The sequence below is a fragment of the Delphinus delphis genome, chromosome 5, assembly GCF_949987515.2.
Source record: "Delphinus delphis chromosome 5, mDelDel1.2, whole genome shotgun sequence".
Lineage (NCBI taxonomy): Eukaryota > Metazoa > Chordata > Mammalia > Artiodactyla > Delphinidae > Delphinus > Delphinus delphis.
The window spans coordinates 120621060-120640836 of NC_082687.1; the positions used below are offsets into that span (position 1 = coordinate 120621060).

A 19777-nucleotide genomic window follows, 5' to 3' on the forward strand; every position below is an offset into this window, starting at 1 on the left:
AGTGATGTGTTCCTTTCTCCACGCGGTCTCTCCATGAGACTAGCTTGGGCTTCTTTACCTAGAGGCTGGATCGCAAGACCAGAGCTCCCATCTGGAAGCACTGTTCACGTCATGTTTGCTAATGTCCCATTGACTGAATTCAGGCAACATGGCCCAAGACTAGAGTCAATATGGGAGGGGCCACACAAGGTATGACTATCAAGAGGTGTGGTTCACTGCAGCCACCAAAATAAGTCTCTACCACATCCAGTTTCCAAACCCCTACTGTCTGGAAAACAACTTCACTTGGATGTCACTCTGGAAGCTTGAACGTAACTAATTCACTTCCAATCAAATAAGCGATTCATCGTTCTCCTTGATGAGCAGGAAGCTGGTGCTGGATCATAAACTGGATTCCTCATTTTGTCAACTTTCTTCCCAAATTATTCCATCATTTTTCCTTATTTCCAAGTTGAAAACCTAAACATAACTTTTCCCCCCTTCTTGTTTTTGTTTTTCACCAAAATCCAGACTTCATGAAACCCTGGTGTTTACTCCTTTGTTCTCTGTCCTCACTGCTGCTTTCAACGTGCATATCCTTATTATCTTACACGTGTATGGCTGCAGTAACTTTTTTTTTTTTTTTTTGTGGTACGCGGGCCTCTCACTGTTGTGGCCTCTCCCTCTGCGGAGCACAGGCTCCGGACGCGCAGGCCCAGCGGCCATGGCTCACGGGCCCAGCCGCTCCGCGGCACGTGGTATATTCCCGGACCAGGGCACGAACCCGTGTCCCCTGCATCGGCAGGCGGACTCTCAACCACTGCGCCACCAGAGAAGCCCCCTGTATGTTCTCTTATATTGAATGGAGAGAGATGCAGAAGGCAGTTCCATGAATTATCTTCACCATTAAAAATAGACATTTCTTCAGCACTTAGTACATGTGCTCTAGACGCTGACCGAGGCGGGGATGAGTGAGGCTTACTTAGCTAGTTACACGGCACAATGAGAGCACCTGTTTCTTCTGTAGGTGGAGAATATAAAACATGTTAGGAACATGGGAAGAGAAACCTATTACATTTTTTATTTTTTAGATCTATAAACCTTTTGGGTCAGATAAAAATTTAAAAATTGGACTTTGAAAGAATAACTTCCTGTTCATATGAGGGAACAACATTATAAAGTGATAAACATAGAGAGGCATTAACCTGAGGAAGTTGAACAAGCATATTCAGTTAATCCCTGACATTAATTTGATACTGTTCCTTTCCATTCCAGAGGTGTCGTATTTTTGTGAAACCAGCAATAGTATTTAACCTCAGTAATTGAGATATTGCCTACGGAAATGGCAAACATACTGGAAGAATCTCTCCCACTCCGCCAACTTTCAGCCACAGTTTCAAATACCCTATTTCAAAGAACTGAACTCCAGAGTAGTCCACTTAACTTTATGAACCTGGACTTCAAGGCAGCTGCGTTCTTTGGGGAAGAGCCATGCTCTTCTCTTACTGTGACCCCATTATTCCTTTAAAGTTATTCCGTTAACTTCCCAGCACAGCCGAAGAAGGGGCCCTGTTTCTTTCTTGGAGACTTTCAGGCAGAGGGGCCGTTTCCAGCTTCCTACTGAGTCCACCCAGCTATGTCATGCAGGGGATGCAGGGGAGAGCTTTCCTTGGGAGGGCCTCCTCAGAAGTTTTGGAGATGGGCCTCGAGCTCTTGGCTGCCATCAGGGTTTTCCAAAGTGGAGGCCTCAGTAAAGCTCGTCATTGACCGAGAGACGTGCCGCCCAGGCTATTTTCATGAGGGTCAAATAAAACTCTCTTGTCTTAAGCCTGCTTTGAAAGGTGTTTTCCTAATGATTTTACCAGTCAAACAGAATGACTGTGTGGAGAGTGCAGTTAAATAGCTGCAACACTCTGGGCAGCCCCCCTCCTCCACCCTGTGCCCCCCTCGCCTTTCCCCCGAAGCTCCTCCTTTCCCAGGCACACACTTGCTGCTCTGTTTTCTGTTCTGGAGCTGCCTGAATTGTGTGATGTTTGAGGATGAATGTGAACTCCTCAATCCAGAAAGAAGTGCCAGGAACACAAATAGCTAATTGGCATATTCACCCCTAGGGCAGGCGCGGGACCAGCCAAGCTGGCTGCATTATCTCCGGGGGCGCTTAGCTTTGAGAGAGACCTCAGCTCTCTCAGATCATCCAAGAAGCATTTCCAAAAGGTAGAAAGAATCGCCAAGAAAAGGCTGTAATCAGGAGGTGCTCTGTCTCTTGGGTATGTTGGATTGGTTGCAGAAATACTTGTTTGAGGCAGTTTATATTTTTGCTATTACTCTCTAGCTGAGCTTCTTGTGATTTCAGGGCACTTTGGCCAGGTTAATAGCCTTTGAAACAGGGATTTCAGATTGGTGATCCACAAGCCAAATTCCAGTCACAACTGTGTGTGTGTGTGTGTGTGTGTGTGTGTGTGTGTGTGTGCGCGCGCGCGCACGTGCAAGCACCTGGCCGGTACTGAGTAGTGGCTGCCCCATCGGTTGGGAGGGGTATATGTTCTATGGTTTATCACGGTCCCCACTATTCCCTGCTTCTCCTAACCTTATCACCAAGGTGCTTCTCTCTTGTCTGTTACTCACATGGTCCCTGTAGGCCTTTGAGTTTGCTACCCTGCTTTTAGTACAAGTATTTGCAGTGCTCCTTGAATGCTCAACTCTTCACTCTGAGACAAACCAAAGGAGTTGATAAGGATTTTTCAAGAATTGATTTATATTATAGAACTAAAATTTAGAAACATCAGCTGTTATTTTTCAGTGAAAATAGTTTTCAGCCTATAGCAGGGGCTGCCCCTGACTGAAGATGTGTCTGACTTTGAACAATTTGGTCCATATTAGGCTGTTGACTTCCTCAGGGGCCTGTCTGCCGCTGGTCTCCTCAGACAACAGAGCAGCAATTCTGAAACCCGGTGCTTCCACCTCCAGCTTCGGAAGGCCTCTGCTGGAAGACGTCTTCTCATAAAGTAGCACAGATGCCGGCCCCAGGGGCTGGTGCACATCCTGTTTATTCAGTAACATTATAGGAAATGTGAAGAAATGGGAAGTGACCACATGTTCTGGGGTCACCAGAGCAGTTCTCAGCGTTCTTTTACTGATTAAAAATGTAATGCTCTATAATATTCAGCTATCTGAGGAATACAGAATCTTTCTGTCTTGTCTTTATATAACCTTTACATAACCTCCTTCCACCGCCTGACTTTTTAATATGGCCACAAACAGGTAGCAAAAGTGGTATTTGAACTTCATCCTTCTTTCCTCTGCCTGCTGTTCCCTCACCATCTAATGGGAGTATTCAGAGGCTATGAATAGAGAATGGAAGAAATTGAGAACCCATGGTGGCACAATAGCCCATAGACCATGTAGTGAGCCTCTGAATAATTGAGAATCTGATAAGTAGAATAAGCGATCAAAAAAAAAAGAATTTTCAAACAGTGATTCATCTTAGAATCATTTCATATTTTCCCCATGAATATTAGAGTAAAATCATAAAAATGGAGTGTTAACTGAAACTTTGCATCAGATCTTTGTACTGTGTTGTATCGTGTTTTATTCCATGAGCCCAGATAGGACTGCACTCATAGTGAGTGAACAAGTTGTAGAATGGAAAAACCTGCATACATTGGAGGCAAATTATTTGGTCTATGGGCTGTTCCACCTGTGGGTTCTCAATTACGTCCATTTCTATTCTGCCATGGAAACGGAACTTAGAGTAAAAATAATATCTAGAGGAGTCTATCTTCTTTACATTACTTGGCTTTTTTTCTCTCTTAAATAATTCTTTGTATCTTAAAGCATATATTTCAAATATTGACTATTAAACTAGATGAGATTTTGAACTAGTTGGTTGATATTTTTAAAATTAGTTAAAAAAAATTTTGAGGTAATTTTAGATTCACATACAGTTATAAGAAGTAATAGAGATTCAATGTCCCCTTTGCCCAGTTTTCCCCAATTGTAACATCTTGCAGTACCTTTTACAGTATCACACCAGGATATTGACGTCGACACAGCCAAGACACAGAACACTTCCATCATCACAAGGATTCCTCAGGTTGCCCTTTTATAGCCACACTCATTCCCCCAATCCCACCTCTGGCAACTGCCAATCTATTCTCCCTTTCTGTAATTTTGTGGCCCTCTTATTTTTAGAACCATTTCTCCCACAGCTGGTCTCTGGGAAGAAAATAGCCTTTAACACTTATGTAGGGCTGAGGACTTTTTGTAGGTGGAAGCTGGTACTTGTTTGTACCTGTGTGCCCTCAGAGTTGACTTGGGGTTCTATGCCAGGAGACAGCGTCTGGTCCTGAAATCCAGCTCACTAAGATGTCGCTACTGCAGCCATTGCCAGAAAATGCCCCTGCCAAAGGTTGACGGAATTTTCCCTCCTGAATTACACACCGCTTCAAAGCAGGCCAAGAAATGACCTGGGTGGGAGGCATTTCTGCACTCTCCCTGACACTACAATAGTCAGATATCGTCTGGGGCCCCTGGTAGCTGTGGAAAGGGTGAGAGGAGGTATTCTATTTTCTCCACCTGTCAACCTGTTGTGATTGTTTACTGATGGGTGTTGAGACTTTGAACTCTTTCCTTTTCTCTCCATCTTTGAAGTTCTCTCTGCTGCTCTGCAGCTCTGCGTTAACCCTGTATTGCACTTTGAGCTTCTGGAATGCCACAAGGTGCCAGATAGTCTTTCCCTCTTTCTTGCTATCAGTATGACTTCATTATTTGATGCCACTTACAAAGTAAAAGCCATTGCCATTGTGTTATTAGAAGAATCAGGAATCGTCTAATGTCTACAGCTGTTCGGGCCTGTGTTACACTTGCTCTTGAGGTAGCTCAGCTCCCTCAAACGCTTCCACTTTAGGACATGAAGCATGAGATCCAGTAGAGGAGACATTGGAGAAAATTGATTTCTGCAGGTTTTTATGGATTGGAATTGCTTGTAACAGCCCTGTCTTTGGCATAAATCAACTGTACATTAAAAAAAAATTTTATTGCAGAAATTAAATGATATGGCTTAGACGTAACTGGCGAGAAATTTGGTATTTCAGACATATTATGTTACACTTACTTTTAAAAAAATTTTTATTTGTCTGCGTTGGGTCTTCGTTGCTGAGCGCAGGCTTTCTCTATTTGCAGTGAGCTGGGGCTACTCTTCTCTCTTGTTGTGGAGCACGGGCTCTAGGCGCGCGGGCTTCAGTAGTAGTGGCTCATGGGCTCTAGAGCTCAGGCTCCATAGTTGTGGCTTAGTTGCTCCGTGGCATGTGAGATCTTCCCGGAACAGGGCTCGAACCCACGTCCCCTGCATTGGCGGGCGGATTCTTAACCACTGTGCCACCAGGGAAGCCCCTATTACACTTACTTTTATTTAAACTGTTTTAAATATTTTGTCACCATTGGTAGTCTTAAGTCCCACAATGAAAACAGTTTCTACTTAGTGGATATAAGGCTTGATACAGAGAAAGATTTAATGGACTCATAAAGCCATGTCCTGATTGAGTAGCAATGAAAGAATTCATGGATTTCTAAGGTCCTCCCTTCCTTTGTTCATTCCTATTTTTCTTTCTTTCATATTATGTCTAACTTTAACCTTCTTTGCAAACTGAGGAGTTGCTAAGAATTTGTAGAACTGTGTGTGTGTCTAATATTCTTATCTATAAACTTTAACCAGCCAGTTGAGTTGTGAGAAGAATGGAATGTGTGGTTTTTGGTTTCTGGGATGATATGCAAAAGGAAATGATAAAAAAAGAAAGTTTAGGGGCTTACCTGGTGGCGCAGTGGTTGAGAGTCCGCCTGCCGATGCAGGGGACATGGGTTTGTGCCCCGGTCCGGGAAGATCCCACATGCTGTGGAGCGGCTGGGCCCATGAGCCATGGCTGCTGAGCCTGCGCGTCCGGAGCCTGTGCTCCGCAACGGGAGAGACCACAACAGTGAGAGGCCCGCGTACCGCAAAAAAAAAGAAAGTTTAAGGAGAGAGTCAGTGTGAAGCTCGTTAGTCAAATTAGACAAACAAAAAAGGAAATAAATAAATAAATAAAGTTAGGTTTCTGATCTTTGTAATCTATCTGATTATTACCTCTGGTATTCCTCATATATATGGAGATTTAAAGTTTTTCATTTTTAGCAAATGAGTTTCTTTTGTTATATACACTCCTTTGTCAGTTATCTGCATTAAAAAGTTTTCAGTGCTTGGTCTTCAGCATTAAATTGGATGATTCCTGACAGAAGAAAATAAACCAATGGGTTATGCCTTGGAATTTAGTTATCAGTTACTCAGTAATTTCTGTTCCAAGGAGACTACTAAACCTGACTCAGTGACTTTTTGACTCAAAAACGTAATTATATTGGAAAGCTAACACACCGTACCACCAAGTTTTAAATTAATATGTTTGTTTTGAACGGTAAGGAAGAAATTAAAATGTGTACACTGTTCTCAGAACAGGATGTCAGGAATATAAGTGCTTGTCAGCGGTCGATCCATATAGTGAACTTTGTAATATAGTATTAGGCAACTTCTCTCCGATTATTTTTGTGTACTGAATTAAGAGTTTCACTTTGCTTAAGCTTAAAATTATTTAAATGAGAAATAACATTAATGCTGGCCCAACTAAAGAAACACCATGTAGTTGCCACCAGAATGTAAGCTCCATGAGGGCACAGACTTTGTAGATCTTGGCTACTGTTGTATTTCTAGCTCCAGACACATGAGGCAACTGATACCATTTTGTCAAATGAAGGAATAATAAACACAGGATAATAGATGGAGAAATTGTATAAGGTCTGTGTCTTCTTTGCAGTAAGTACCATTTAGTTTACTTCCCTTGAGAATAGTGAAACTATAAATTTATTTGCCATAGGTAGAGTCAGCCTCAGTAGGGTACGACATTATGTACAGCATAAATGACATTACTGAAAGATGCCTCTGCATTTTGTAGATCATACTTGCCCTTTTCTAGATATCCTCATGTCCTAGATCAAGTATAAGGTTTCCTAACACATCATAGAATCCTTGAATCTCAAAACAAAGCAATAGGAAGAAGCAGGTGTAGAGTAGGAGGCCAACATCTATGATGGTTACATAGATGATTACAAGGCTATACTAAAACTTTTACATATGCAGAGAGAGAGATCTAATATCTAATTTTCACTATAGCCTTGTGCAATAGCAATTATTTTCCATTGTGCAGGTGAAGAGGTAAGCTCAGCTAGTAAGTGGTGAAGCCTGATGAGTCCAATTCTGTCTGAAATTTGTTCAATTTGTCCAAAATGTGTGCATTTGACACCATGTTATTTTTTCTGAGTACTACAATTTAATTTCTGTGGTTTATTTCAGTCAGAATTCTTGAAGAAGTTGTTTGCATTAACTGTTCTCAAATTCTTCCTGTGGTTAATCCAGTGATTACTTTTCAGTCCTATATTACCGGACTTCTTTTGTACCATTTGACATTGAAGGTCTTTTTAAAGGTCCCACTTGAGATTCTGTCTTCGGTTGGTTTTTACTCTCCCCTGGTTTTCTACTTCTGGCCACTCTTGGGGGGTTCATTAAATGTATAGACTACATGGGGGGAGAAGTGACTCTATATTGAGTCTTCCCATTGGTAAGCACACATAGCTCCCCTTTTAAGTCTTTTCAGAATGACTTTCAATAAACTTTTATAACTTTCTCCATACAAGTCCTTGGTACCTTTAGTTATTGTCTCAAACGGTATCTTTTTTTAAAAAAAATAACTGTGTGTTCTAAAAGTTTGTTGTGGGTAACAGAAACTCAACTGATTTTTATACTTGTATCAAGCAACCTTGCTGGAGTATTTTCAGTACTTCATTTGTATTTTATTTTGACTTTCAAAAAACTTTTTGTTCAGGAAAAATTATAGATTTATAGAAGAGTTGCAAAGATTTTATAGAGTTCCTCTATACCCTTCACCCTGCTTTCCCTAAGGTTAACTTCTTGCATAACTGTGGCACTTTTGTCAAAAGTAAAAAAAAAAACAACAAAAAACCAATACTGATGCATTACTGTTAACTAAACTACAGACTTTAGATTTCACCACTTTTTCCACTGACATCCTTTTTTTGCTCCAGTATCCAATCCTTGCATCTAGTCTCTTAATTTTAATGCAGAAAATTGTACCACCCACAAAGAATAACAGTTTTGTCCCTTAGTTTCCAAATCTGTGCGTGTGGTGTAGCTGTGCGTGTGTGTGGTATAGGTGCGCGCGCATGTGTGTGTGGGGTGTAGGTGTGTGTGTGCACGCGTGTGTGTGGTGTAGGAGTAGGTGTGTGCACGTGTGGTGTAGGTGTGTGTGCACATGTGGGGTGTAGGTGTGTGTGGTGTACGGGTGCACGCATGTGTGTGTGGTGTACGGGTGCGTGCACGTGTGTGTGGGGTGTAGGTGTGTGCACGCGTGTGTGGGGTGTAGGTGTAGTGATGTGTGTGTATGGTGTAGGTGTGTGTGGTGTAGGTGTGTGTGGTGTAGGAGTGCATGTGTGCGTGCATGTGTGTGGTGTAGGTTTGCATGTAGGTGTGTGTAGTGCGTGTGTGTGGTGTAGGTGCGTGCGTGTGGTGTAGGTGTGTGCACGTGTGTGGTGTAGGTGTGTGTGGTGTTGGTGTAGGTGTGGGGGGTGTAGGTGTGTGCATGTGTGGGGTGTAGGTGTGTGTGGTGTTGGTGTAGGTGTGTGTGGTGGTGTAGGTGTGTGTGGTGTGTGTGTGGGTGTAGGTGTGTGTGGTGTAGGTGTGTGTGTGTAGTGTAGGTGTGTGCGCACGTGTGTGGTGTAGGTGTGTGCACGTGTGTGGTGTAGGTTTGTGCGCATGTGTGGTGTAGGTGTGTGTGGTGTAGGGGTGTGTGTGGTGTAGGTGTGTGCGCGTGTGGTGTAGGTGTGTGCGCGTGTGGTGTAGGGGTGTGTGTGGTGTAGGGGTGTGTGTGGTGTAGGTGTGTGCGCGTGTGGTGTAGGTGTGTGTGTGGTGTAGGGGTGTGTGTGGTGTTGGGGTGTGTGTGTGGTGTAGGTGTGTGTGTGTGTGGTGTAGGTTTGTGCGCGTGTGTGGTGTAGGTGTGTGTGTGGTGTAGGGGTGTGTGTGGTGTAGGGGTGTGTGTGTGGTGTAGGTGGGGGGTGGGTGTAGGTGTGGGGGGGTGTAGGTGTGTGCACAGTGCTTACCCTCGTGAGCTGGCTTGACTGACCACTCTTTTCCAGGCTCTGCTGGCTCTACACCCTCTACTCCTCCTGCAAATGTTGGTGTGTCGCAGGATTCCGTCCTTTGCCCTTTACTTCATGCCTGTTACACACTGTTCTGGATCTCATTTTGTATCTCCCTGTGTGGGTTTGCAGCAGCCTGTGTGTCCAAGGTAGCCACTGTTTGCTATGATTACCAAATCTTTATTTCCAGCATAGATTTCTTTTTTATTTTTATTTTTTATTTTTTTATTTTTTTGCGGTACGCGGGCCTCTCACTGTTGTGGCCTCTCCTGTTGCGGAGCACAGGCTCCAGACACGCAGGCTCAGCAGCCATGGCTCACGGGCCCAGCCGTTCCGCGACATGTGGGATCTTCCTGGACCGGGGCACGAACCCGTGTCCCCTGCATCGGCAGGCGGACTCTCAACCACTGCGCCACCAGGGAAGCCCATAGATTTCTTTTTTTGAGCTCCAGATTCATATAGCTGACTCTCTTCTGGATATCTCTGTCTGGATTTTCCACAGACTGTCAATATGTCTTAAGGGAACTTATCTGATTATCTTCTCTTGCCAACTTGTCCCTCCTCCTGTATTTCCCATCTCAACAATCTCCCAAATATCCAAGGCAGAGAAACCCGTGGCCCAGAGAGAAACCATTCTTTCCTTCCTTCTTCCTTCCCTGCCTCCTTCTTACCTCCACTGTCTCCCTTCATTAACTTTTAATTCTTTTTCCTTCAAGTCTCACATATTTATCAACTTCTCTCCATCCTATTTCATGCAAAGCTCGCATTCTTTCTTCTTTTTTTATACTGTCAAACTCCTTAACATAGTCTTCAGAGCCTCTGGCCTCTCCAGCCTCATCCTGTCCCGCAATGCCCTCTCACACAGTACACACCACCCCCTCACTCTGTGCTGGCCACACCCATGTACCTGACATTCCTTGGCTGTGCCGTGCTTTCTGTCCCTTTCTCCTTTGCAAGTTACGTCAGGATGCTTTTGTTGTTGTTGTTCCTACTCTCTCTTTTCCTGACTAACTCTGCTAATTCCTGTAGTCTCCATTCAGTTGTCACTGCTTCCAGGAAACCTTTCATCTCCCAGGCTGGGTTAGGTGTACCTTCTGAGCGTTGTTGGATAGCTTGTGTGAATTTCTCTCATGGCACTGACATTATGGAGCTCATCTAGTTATCTGTGTACCATCCCTCTTCTCCTCGACAGTATTGTATGTTCAAGGTCAAAGACTGATGTTGTAGTTTCCTTTATGCTTCCTATTGCTTAGCACAGTACCTGGCACATGCCTGTTACTAGTAAATGTTCATGAATGAATGAATGAATGTATTCACTGTTCTCAGAAACACTGACTTGTCTATTTCCCAAAACCATATTCTTTCACCGGGGACAAGCCTCTCTAAATGTCAGCTTCTTTATTTATAACCGAGGAGGGCGCACTGGATGATCTCTGAAGTCCTTTACTGCTCTAACAAATTAGTATTCGTGATTTTAAGATTTATCATCCTTGGGCTTCCCTGGTGGCGCAGTGGTTGAGAGTCCGCCTGCCGATGCAGGGGACATGGGTTCGTGCCCCAGTCCAGGAAGATCCCACATGCCGCGGAGCAGCTGGGCCCGTGAGCCATGGCCGCTGAGCCTGCGCGTCTGGAACCTGTGCTCTGCAGCGGGAGAGGCCACAACAGTGAGAGGCCTGCGTACCGCAAAAAAAAAAAAAAGATTTATCATCCTTGAGCCTATTCAAAAGAAAATGATACAAATTCATGGAGGAAATTCCAAAAAAGGAGTTGCAAATTGTTTAGTTCGGCTTTTTGGTTACACTCTGTTAACTAAATGTGTCAAGTGCTAATTAATGGTCCGAGCACTTGAACATTTGAGTAGTTTACTGTGATCAGAGTTTCTGTTCCTTTGCTTACATATCTAAATCATCTTAGAGAGACTGTGCAAATTCTCCTTTGCTAAAGATTTTCAAGTAAAACTTAGACAACTGTTTCTCATGGATATTGTAGATGGGATTTAAGATGTAGTTGTATAGTGATGGGACCAATTGACCCCTAAGATCTTGCCTAATGATGAGATTCTTCAATTTTGTGGTTTACAGCTTTTGTTTTTATGCTACAGCAGGGAAAAAAAAAGTTGAATTTTAAACTTGGATAACACACTATGTATTTTTCCAAGTTCATCTCTTTCTGGATTTAATATCAACATTAGAAAGCCACCAGAAGTCTATGTTGATCAAAATTGTTGACTTCTGTGTATTCAAAACCTGAATATAGTGGGTGGTCTCCAGCGTGCTGAAGTGACCGGGGCTACCTCAGTGTTCAACGTCCAATTTAGAAAGGTCTTTTATTTTAGACTTCTTTTTTTAATTTAAAAAACTTTCAAAATGTAAAATATAACATAGATACAGAAAAACACATAAAACAAATTTGTACTTTAATGGGTTATTACTAGGTGAACATTTTTGTAATCATCCCTCAGGTCAGAGAACAGAACTTTGCCAGTCACCGTAGAAGCCCCTCTGTGTGTCCCCTGTCTCAATCACAGTCCCCTGACCCCCCAATAAAAGTATATAGATCTTTAATTACTTCTTTGCGTTTCTTAATAGTTTCATCACACTGATAGGCATCTTAAATATTCTGCTTTAGTTTACTTTTTAAAGTATGTCAGTTTTAAGCCTTTTTTAGTCTCAGGTCCTCCTTCCATCTGTTTTTCTCCCTAGTAACTGATTGTTGAGGAAATTGGATTATTTGACCTGTGGGGTTTCTTTAAAGATTTTTTTTTTTTTTAATGTGGACCATTTTTAAAGTCTTTATTGAATTTGTTACATTATTGCTTCTGTTTTATGTTTTTTTTTTTTTTTTTGGCCTCGAGGCATGTGGGATCTTAGCTCCCCAACCAGGGGTCGAACCCACACCCCCTGCATTGGAAGGCAAAGTCTTAACCACTGGACCCCCAGGGAAGTCCCCGACCTGTGGGGTTTCTCAGTCTGGATTTTGCCTATTGCTCTAGCTGTCTTGGACTTGGCTGTTTAGGCTGTTTCGTGCCTCAGTCCTGAAATGACATTCTACCTGGAATATCATTCTATCTAGTCTCCCTACCCTATACCTTGTTCATGAGGTTATCTCCTACATATCCTTCAAAACTTAGCTCAAACCTCATCTCGCCTAGAAAGATTCTCTGATTTTCCCTCTAATAATAGATATGTCATTTTCCGTAGTCTCATAGCACCTGTATAATGCTCCAGTATGACACCAAGGACATTGCTGCAATGGTTCCTTTAGCTGCTTTTTCTCGTGTGAGATGCTTTCAATCCATCAGACATTCACAAGAGACTTCTATGTGTCTGGCATTGTGTTAACTCACAGGATACAGAGATGGATATAGTTCCCTGCCCTCAAGAAGCTCACAAGCAAAGAGGGCCAGACAAGTAGAGTACAAAATTGTTCCGAGTAGAGAAAGCAGGATAAAGGAGTATAGAGGAGAGGACTCCTATCCTAAACTGAGGGGAGAAGGGAAAAGGGAATGACCACAGAAGGTTTTCCAGGGTAGATTGTAATTCCACAGTCTAGCGCACTGCATGCAAGAGAATTGGTACTTATTTATACTACAAAAAGGAATGTTCTATTTTATAGTCATTTATTAAGCACTTTTTAGGTGGCAAGTTTCATATTATCAATATTATGGAGAAAACCAATTTTTGTTTTGCTTTTTGGATAGCTATGACAGACACTTTTCAAGTGTATAAACAGCTAGATTGAAGTATTAAAATAGGGTTTAGTTTTATATAAGGTGAACACCAAGGCTTTAACCTTTATTCTAAATGTAAAAGTATACATTAATATTTTCTATTTCCGGAAACTAGGCTGAGGATAATAGTTTCCCTGGTTAGGCACAGAAGGGAATAGATCATTTTTATGGTTCAGAAGAGTTGATGATAATGTTATCCAAAGTTATCCTCCATTTTTCAGAACAAATTTTTGCTAGCTTGTCTATTATATTGTTTCATTTCCTGAAAAGTATGCAAAATTTTACATTGTATTCGTTATGTGGAAATTTAATAGAATTCCTTTCATTCCCTATCTTGAAGTGCCTGATATTTAAAACCACTCCTTTAAAGAAGACCCTCTTCCCACTCTTCCTCCAGCCAACAAAACACGTCTTTGGTTTATGCCTTTTCTATGTCGTAAGATCCAATGGCTTTGCTTATTCAGAGTCTTCTGAATCTCAAGTATGATGATTTTATTGTAGCTTTCCTCCCTGTGAAGCCAGTCCAGTATGAAACAGTGGCTGTCCAGTGTCCTTGAGTACTGGCTGAGATTTCACACTGTATAGAATCCAAAAGTATCTCAAGGACTGTCTCTGGAACATTAACACAGTTTTCATACCTGTTACGGACTGAATGTTTGTGTCGTTCCCCCCCCCCCCCGCCCCCCAAATTAATGTGTGGAAATCCAAACCCTTGATGGAATGGTATTAGGAGATGTAGGGCCTTTGGGAACTGGTCATGTCATGGGGGTGGAGCCCTCATGAATGGGATCAGTGTCCCTACAAAAGGGACCCCACAGAGCCCCTTCTGCTATGTGAGGACACTGAGAGAAGACAGCTGTTTGTGAACCAGAAAAAGGGCTCTCACCAGACACTGAATCTAACGCCATCTTGATCTTAGATTCCTTAGCCTCCAGAACTGTGAGAAATAAATGTTGCTTAAGTCACCCAGTCTATGGTATTTTTGTTATAGGAACCTGAATGGTCTAAGACAATACCCTTCAATAAGTTGGTACCCACATTTAACATTAATTGCCCAATGAACTGCCTTGGTTACTTTTTGTTCTTTTATACCCCCCCAATTTTTTATTAGAGAAAGTTTCAAACATATACAAAAAATAGAACCAATTTAATGAACCCCATGTACCCATCACCTAGCTTCAGTAGTTATCATCGCAGTCTTGTTTCATCTATACCTGCCTTAGCTCTTTACCCCCTTCCCTACTACTGGATTGTTTTAACTATATGTGAGACATCATGTCATTTCATCAAAGCATTTGAAAAATGACTACATAAATTATTACGTAAGTGATATGTATGTATTAGTGCATATTAGATACATAAATGATTGATATGTATCTCTAAAAGACTGATATGTATCTCTAAAAGATCCTTTAAAAATAATTACAGTTCCATTCTCATGCCTAAAAATTAAAAAATTCCCTTAGAAGTATAAAATATCCAGTTAGTGTTAAAATTTCTCCTATGGTCTTACAGTAATTTTTATAGTTGGTTTGCTTTCATCAAGGTTTACTCATTGCTTTTTTTTAATACATTTTTTAATTTGTTTATTTTTGGCTGCGTTGGGTTTTTGTTGCTGTGCGTGGGCTTTCTCTAGTTGCGCCGAGCGGGGGCTACTCTTCGTTGTGGTGCACGGGCTTCTCATTGTGGTGGCTTCTCTTGTGGAGCACGAGCTCTAGGCACACGGGCTTCAGTAGTTGCAGCACATGGGCTCAGTCATTGTGGCTGATGGGCTCTAGAGCGCGGGCTCAGTAGTTGTGGCTCATGGGCTCTAGAGTGCAGGCTTAGTAGTTGTGGCACACGGGCTTAGTTGCTCCACGGCATATGGGATCTTCCTGGATCAGGGCTCAAACCTGTGTCCCCTGCATTGGCAGGCGGATTCTTTTTTGTTTTTTCTTTTTATTTTATTTATTTATTTATTTATTTTGCAGTACGTGGGCCTCTCACCGTTGTGGCCTCTCCCGTTGCGGAGCACAGGCTCCGGATGCGCAGGCTCAGCGGCCATGGCTCACGGGCCCAGCCGCTCCGCGGCATGTGGGATCTTCCCGCACCGGGGCACGAACCCATGTCCTCTGCATCGGTAGGCAGACTCTCAACCACTGCCCCACCAGGGAAGCCCGGCAGGCGGATTCTTAACTACTGCGCCACCAGGGAAGCCCTACACATTCCTTTTGATTGATACATTTCTTACATCGCTTTTAATTGAGAAATTTCCCTCTTGGAACTCATGACTGCAATTATTTCATGTTTAATATGGCATACACTTGGCATTTTATTCTACATTATTTAAAAATTCTGACAATGCTAACATTGTTCTTATTATAAAAGTAATGTGTTCAACCGAGAAAAAAATTTTAAATATCAAAAAGTGTATGAAAGTAAAATATTATTTTCCTCTTATTACGCTGAAATAACTTTTAGCTCTTTGGGATTATTTTCTACTAATATATATATATTCCACTGTGTAATTTTTACATAGTATGTATTCCCTCTGCTATTACTTTAGGCTTAATTTGCTCTTCTGGTTCTTAAGGTAAAAGCTGAGATTTTCATGATTTTTTGTTTTTCCAATATAAACACTTAAAGCTGTACCTTTCCCTTTAAGCATGTTGAGTTTTTATTATCATACAATTAGAAATATTTTCTAATTTCCCTTGTGATTTCTTTGATATGTGTTTTGCTTGAAAATGTATTGCTTAATTTCCAAATATTTGTGGGATTTTCTAGATATCTTATTGTTATTAATTTCTCATATTACACTCTGTATGATTTTAACCCTGTTAAGTATATTGAGACTTGTTTTATGGCCTGCATATAATTTATTCTTGGGAGTATTCCTTGAAAATATATATATTCTGCAGATTTTGGGTGTAGTGATCTTTAAGTGTCAATTTAGGCACATCCGCATGTAAAACAATGAAGTTGGACCCTCATACAACATACAAAAATTAACTCAAAATGGATCAAAACCTAAATGAAAAGGTAAAACTAAAACTCTTACGAGAAAAGCATAGGCGTAAATCTTCATGACCTTGGATTAGGCAGTAGTTTCTCAGATATGACACCAAATGCGTAAGCAATGAAAAAACAAAATCAATAAATTGGATTTCATGAAAATTAAAAATGTTTATGCATCAAAGGATAATTAATACCAAGGAAGTGAAAAGACAAGCCACAGGATGGGAAAAGATATTTGCAAATCAGATATCTAATTAGGGTTTGTATCTAGAACATATAAAGAACTCTTACAACTCAATGAGAAAAAGACAATCTAAAAAATGGGCCAAGGATCTGAAGAGACATTTCTCTAAAGTAGATATACAAGTAGCCAATAAACACATGAAAAGATACTCAACATCAGAAAAATGAAAATCAGAACTAAGAGATACCACTTCACACCCAATTAGGACGACTATAATAGAAAAAACAAACAAACAAAAACACCACCACGGATTATCACAAATGTGGCCTGGATGTGGAGAAATTGGAACCCTTAATTTCTAGTGGGAATGTGAAATGGTTGCTTTGGAAAAGTCTGACAATTTCTCAAATGATTAAACATAGTGTTACCATATTGACTTCTTGGTATATACCCAAGAGAAATGAAAACATATGTCTACACAGAATCTTGTACTTGAATGTTTATAGCAGCATTATTCATAATAGCCAAAAATTGGAAACAAACCAAATGTCTGGGGTCTCTCTATTCAATGCAATGTTATTTGACAATAAAAAAGAATGAAGTACTGATACATGGCTATAATGTGAATGAACCTTGAAAACAATATGCTAAGTGAAAGAAGCCAGTCACAAAAGACTACATATTGTATGATCCCATTTATATGAAATATCCAGAGTAGGCATATCTATAGAGACAGGAAGTGGATTAGTGGTATTGGGGACATAGGAGGTGAACCATAGGAAGTGTGGGATGATGAAGATGTTCTAAAATTGATTGTGGTGATGGTTGCACAACTCTGTGAATATACTAAAAACCACTGAACTGTATGTACACTTTAAATGAATTGTATCATACATGAATTATGTCTCAGACTGTTAAAAAACAAAAGTACCAGGGGTACCAATAGTACAAGTCCACTAGGCAAATAAGCATAGGATCACTTACCATGCTGGCAGAGTTAATTTTTTTTAGCATAGTTTTCAAATGACATTGATGTTAAGAAGAGACTAAAGTTTCAGGTAAATGAAACCTACCTGATCTCAAAAAAAAAAGTCAGGTCAGGTTGGCTGATAACATTATTCTTATATTCCATATACTTACTGATCTATTTCTTCTGTCAATTTTTGCTTCAGGCAATTTATTATTATAGCACATTATCTATTATTATGTGCTACATGTTTAAAATTATTATGTTTTCTTGAGGTATCTGACCCTCTTATCATTATGAAATAACTTTGTTCATCTCTAGTTATACTACTTGCCTTGAAGTCCACATCAGATATTAATATAGCCATACTAGCATTCTTATAATTAGGGTTATACATTTTATATTTTTTTCCCACATTACTATCAACTTGCCTGTATCTTTGTATTTAATGTGCTTTCCTTGTAGACAAGATAGTTGGGTTTTGCCTTTTAACTTCTTGACAATTTTTCCTTTAAGTGTTTAGTTCATTTACATTTAGTTCAATTATTGATGTGTTGGGTTTAACCTGCCATCTTGGAATTTGTTTTCTAATTTCCCCATCTGTTCTTTGTCCTTCTGTTCCTCTTCTTCTGCCTTCTTTTGGGTTGAGTACTTTTTCATATTCCATTTTGTCTAAGACAAAAATAGCCCAGCTATTAACTATTTGGGTAGGTCAGGATTATCCTTGCTCTTGAAATCTACCATTGTCTTTGAAGATCTCTCTTCATCCTGCTTTTCATTTGGTGAAGGCTCAGTGATTCTCAAAGGGCTCTCTCTCAGCTCTGTTCCACTCCCAGCTGTCAGTGGACTGCTGCTTTGCACTCAGCAAAGCCTTAGGTGCTTCAGAAGGATCTCTTAGCCCTTCTGTTCTGTCCTCTGCCTCTGGTGTGTGATGGTTGTGCACTAGGTGCAAGCTCTGTAGGAGAGAACTGGCAGGTGGGTATGGAATTGCTGTTTGATTAGGGCTCCTTAGAAATCCAGTTCTTCACATCAGCAGCACTTAGAAGTTTGTAAAAGTTCAGCTGGTTTCTTTACACTCCCCATTTTGATAGGGTTAGTCTTCTTCCTGTCAAAGATGGAAGCAGGTCATCTTTTTGGTGGGGGAAGGGATCATCTGTATGTGAAATTTAGTTTACTTAGGTCTCTTTGCATCTCAGCTCTGATGGGTTTTTAAAGAAAATCTATGATTTTGTGGATTTTCCAGCTTCTTATTGGTTTCAGGCTCTGGTTACTTTTAAAGTTCATATATATATATATATATATATATATATACACTTTTTTTTTTTGGCGATACACGGGCCTCTCACCGTTGTGGCCTCTCCTGTTGCGGTGCACAGGCTCCGGATGCGCAGGCTCAGCAGCCATGGCTCAAGGGCCCAGCCGCTCTGCGGCATGTGGGGTCTTCCCGGACCGGGGCACGAACCTGTGTCCCCTGCATTGGTAGGCGGACTCCCAACCACTGCGCCACCAGGGAAACCCTTAAAGTTTATATTTTTATAGTTATATGTTAATGGAAACACTTTTCAGGCATCTACAATTAGTGTTTACTTTTTAGTGGCTTATCAAATGACAGTATCCTAATGTGGAATCCCAAGAAATCTGTGAAAGGCCAATGAATAAGTGAATGATGACATTTACTTTGGGTACTGAGTTGCAGGTACTGACCACACATTAATATCCATAATCTGCCTTATGACCAGTAATACACATTTATAAGATGGTGGGCTTGAGTTAGGCTATAGTTTATTGATAAAGTGCTGGGAAAAAAGTATAGTGATTGACTATGCAGTCTTGCCTCAGAAGCATTTATACAACCATATGAGTTAAAAAGAGATGCAAATGCATTCATAATTAATACGGCTTATCTACATCACTTTAGAGCTATATACAAGGATTTTTATTCATAATCATTAATTTTGCTTATATTTGTTAAAAATAAATCTTGGGCTTCCCTTCCCTTTAGTTTTCATGTCTTGATTATATTCCTTTTACTTTGTACTGTCTTTTAAGATTCTGTAGAAGAATTTCACCTGGAGTGACTGGTACAGAGGAGAATCAGACATTAAATGTCCAACAAATATCTTTTTATAAAAAATGTAAATTCTCAAACATTCATAAAGTAATGAGAATAATGAACTCCCATGCTTCTAATAACTATTGACATAGGTTAATCAATCTTGTTTTATTTATCCCACCCATTTTATTAAAAAAATACTGATTCCTGGAATATTTTATTTTATTTTTTTCCTGGAATATTTTAAAGCCAATCCCAGATGTTATATCTCATTTTACCCGTATGTTGTTCTACCTGATAGGAAGAAATTTAAAACATAATTACTATGACATAATTATGTCTAACAAAGTTAATAGTAATTCCAGAATTTTTCAAACATTGCCTTTTCGTGCCATGTTTCCTAGCTGTCCGGGTTCACCTGGGAAAATTAAATTTACTTAATGTTTCTAATGTTATCCAAATAATATTATTCTGATTTCTAAAATCTTGAATATTCACTGCTTTTTTCTCTTGCTCTCAAGAATGTCCTAGATACGTTTATAGGCCACAGAATAGCCTATGAAAAAACTTGTTCTGGGACCCAAGCACATTTTATACACACTGTGTACTTGATCCCCTTACGGTGATTTATAA

General features: G+C 40.7%; 1 protein-coding gene across 1 annotated transcript in view; it reads left to right on the top strand.

The window, feature by feature from the left end:
* Positions 1 to 19777, top strand: part of FGF2 (fibroblast growth factor 2) — a 54877-nt gene that overhangs the window by 21648 nt on the left and 13452 nt on the right. The gene's annotated exons all lie outside the window — the stretch shown is intronic.